This window comes from Triticum urartu, chromosome 6 (assembly GCF_003073215.2).
Source record: "Triticum urartu cultivar G1812 chromosome 6, Tu2.1, whole genome shotgun sequence".
NCBI lineage: Eukaryota > Viridiplantae > Streptophyta > Magnoliopsida > Poales > Poaceae > Triticum > Triticum urartu.
In genome coordinates this window covers 456777229-456781342 of record NC_053027.1, presented here as the reverse complement: position 1 = coordinate 456781342, position 4114 = coordinate 456777229, and positions in this window count along the sequence as shown.

Below are 4114 nucleotides of genomic sequence, written 5' to 3'. Positions count from 1 at the left end.
CAACATAAAAGCAATCAATACAATTGGCATTGATGCATCATTGTTTAAGTTTGTTCACTATAAAAATTCTGAATTATCAAGTTGTCATGTCCGAGGCATAGACACTTTCAAATAGGATGGGCTGCAAGGTGAAAATCACTAGTCCTACTCAAGTCTTTTCTCCACTCCGCATCTACATCAGGTACCACAACTCGATGTTCGTTGAACTACAAAAAAAGGAAGTTAGCACCATGTATCCAACTGAGAATTGTAACAATTACATGAGCACATGATGACTATAGCTTAGATTTTTAATAACAATCAGCAGAACTTATTGAGAAAAAAGATAAGAGCCACAATACTAACTTCTATTTCTTAGGTGTTGAATCCCGTGAAACCGATGTCGAAACTGAAAAGGTTTGTCATTTGTCAACCAGATTGCTAGAAGGTCACTTGAATGATAGCATATTCTAACTGAAGCAACAAAGAAAAGAAAGTAAAGAAATATCAAGGTGTTTGAGTGTCCCGGCAAATTCAGCAACACATACAAAATTACTAGTAGGAGTCCATAAGGAGCTGTAACAAGTTATTTTCCTGATGAGTAAGTTTGCTGATACTAATTGGCACTTGGCAAGCTGGGAGTACTATCCATGCGTTGTGTTTCTTGCTTAATCAAGGTCTGCGAGTCAATGTCGTCTAACTAGACAGCCAGAAAAATAACATCACCAACCAAATCTCTTGCTGACTAGTCGATCACTTTATACCAAGAAATAAATTTAAGCTTCCTCACATCACATCTTATGATTGTGTGACAAATTAGGGAGAAGGCATCCAGGGATGGCTGTCATATACCTTTCATCAGGTGAAAAGATTTCAATGACCAACGAACCAAAAGGCACTTAGCCACTGAACACAACGCCGCTGCCACCACCTAGCATTTTCGGATAAAGCAAATCATTTGCTAATGTCAGAGGTTCACAGCACTTACATGTGGCACACAATTGAATACTTATCAGTTTAGGACACAAAAGTTTGCGCAAAAATGCATGAAAACACATACTGTAGGAAAGGCAGCACACATGTACACCACGGGAAACACCAAAACAGCACCTAGACGGACTGAGATCCGGTGACTTGCTGTGGACAAGTCACCGGGAACAGTATGGTGCCTGGCCCCTCTCTTCAAACTGTTGGATCAAAGGTCGACGGATGGATCTTCATGAACAGTACCTGAGCTACAGTGCACGCCTACAAGAACTTGTGAACAGTCCTCGAGCTACAGTGATTCGCATACAGTGCCGTCTACAGTGATTTTGCTGCAGTGTTCGCTCCTGGGCTGCACATCCTCCATCCAACGGCCGGCCTCCCGCCAGTTGCGGCGTGACTGGCCAGAGGCCAGTCACTGGATCTCGGTCCCACCTAGACAGCCTCTACAATAAGAAAAAAGCAAGACGTGTGTTAGTGTTGTGATGAATATATGAGCTAGCTGAGAAAAATATGAGCCAACATGTGCCGAAATGCAAATTATAGGCAATTATATACAGATCAGTATATGAATTTAATCTTTCTAAAATGCTAGTTGTGGAGCTCTTTGTGTGCATGTAAGTGAAATGCATGATTATAGTCTATTAATTATGATACAACCATGCATTATGATACTGTAATTCATACTACTTGTCGGTGTCAAAACCGGCGGATCTCGGGTAGGGGGTCCCGAACTGTGCGTCTAGGCCGGATGGTAATAGGAGGCAGGGAACACGATGTTTTACCCAGGTTCGGGCCCTCTTGATGGAGGTAAAACCCTACATCCTACTTGATTAATATTGATGATATGGGTAGTACAAGAGTAGATCTACCACGAGATCAGAGAGGCTAAACCCTAGAAGCTAGCCTATGGTATGATTGTATGTTGTGATTGTTGTCCTACGGACTAAAACCCTTCGGTTTATATAGACACCGGAGAGGGTTAGGGTTACACAAGGTCGGTTACAAAGGAGGAGATATTCATATCCGTATTGCCTAGCTTGCCTTCCACGCCAAGTAGAGTCCCATCTGAACACGAGACGAAGTCTTCAATCTTGTATCTTCATAGTCTAACAGTCCGGCCAATAGAGATAGTCCGGCTGTCCGGAGACCCTCTAATCCAGGACTCCCTCAGTAGCCCCTGAACCAGGCTTCAATGACGATGAGTCCGGCGCGCAGTATTGTCTTCGTCATTGCAAGGCGGGTTCCTTCTCCGAATACAGCACAGAAGAATTTGAATACGAGGATAGTGTCCGACCCTACAAAATAAGTTCCACATTCCACCGTAGAGAGAATAATATTTTCGCAGATCTAATTTGCTGGCTTGTTTTGGCAGTATGACGTTATGTCATGGCCCGGTGATTATTCGAACCGTTCCCTTTAACCAGCCCCGCACATAACGCGAGGTAGTTTTTCGACACGTCTTGTCAAAGCAGAGATCGTGTCCCCTTATTATGGGATTCTCATCAATACGGGCGTGGGTAACCCAACCGCGCCATCAATTGCGGCGTTTGGGGGATAAGCGAGTTTTACCAGGCAAGTGGGGACGCTCAGTTTCGTCCGCCCATATAGAGGGATAAGGATTCACCTTCCTATCCACGCCTTCTTCCTCCTTTGCTTATCCGTTTTCGCACACTCAAGGTCTAGAGCCCAAGTCCACACCTCCCACCTCAACCTTCTCCAACCATGTCCGGAGCGGGAGGCAGGTGGATGGTCTCCTCCGTCATGGAGGGAGACATCAAGAAACTGAGGAGAGCCGGATACCTGCCCGACGACATCGCGCATCGGCTCCCAGATGAGGGGCAGCTCATCCCCACCCCCAGGCCCCTGTTGGGTAACGTAGCAATTTCAAAAAAATTCCTACGCACACGCAAGATCATGGTGATGCATAGCAACGAGGGGAGAGTGTGATCTACGTACCTTGTAGATCGACAACGGAAGCGTTTGGTTGATGTAGTCGTACGTCTCCACGGCCCGACTGATCAAGCACCGAAACTACGGCACCTCCGAGTTCTAGCACACGTTCAGCTCGATGACGATCCCCGGACTCCGATCCAGCAAAGTGTCGGGGAAGAGTTCCGTCAGCACGACGGCGTGGTGACGATCTTGATGTACTACTGTCGCAGGGCTTCGCCTAAGCACCGCTACAATATTATCGAGGACTATGGTGGCAGGGGGCGCCGCACACGGCTAAGAATAAGATCACGTGGATCAACTTGTGTGTTTCTGGGGTGCTCCTGCCTCCGTATATAAAGGACTAAAGGGGGGGGGTGCGGCCGGCCTAGGAGAGGCACGCCAGGAGAGTCCTACTCCCTCTGGGAGTAGGATTCCCCCCCCCCAATCCTAGTTGGAATAGGATTCGCGGAGGGGGGAAAAGAGAGAGAGGTGGCCGGCCCCCTCTCCTTGTCCTATTCGGACCAAGGGAGGGGAGGGGCGCGCGGCCCATCTTGGGCTGCCCCTTCTCTTTTCCACTATGGCCCACTATGGCCCATATAGCTCCCGGGGGGTTCCGGTAACCTCCCGGTACTCCGGTAAAATCCCGATTTCACCCGGAACACTTCCGATATCCAAACATAGGCTTCCAATATATCGATCTTTATGTCTCGACCATTTCGAGACTCCTCGTCATGTCCGTGATCACATCCGGGACTCCGAACAAACTTCGGTACATCAAAATGCATAAACTCATAATATAACTGTCATCGTAACCTTAAGCGTGCGGACCCTACGGGTTCGAGAACAATGTAGACATGACCGAGACACGTCTCCGGTCAATAACCAATAGCGGAACCTAGATGCTCATATTGGCTCCTACATATTCTACGAAGATCTTTATCGGTCAGACCGCATAACAACATACGTTGTTCCCTTTGTCATCGGTATATTACTTGCCCGAGATTCGATTGTCGGTATTCCAATACCTAGTTCAATCTCGTTACCGGCAAGTCTCTTTACTCATTCTGTAATACATCATCCCACAACCAACTCATTAGTTGCTATGCTTGCAAGGCTTAAGTGTTGTGCATTACCGAGAGGGCCCAGAGATACCTCTCCGACAATCGGAGTGACAAATCCTAATCTCGAAATACGCCAACCCAACATGTACCTTTGG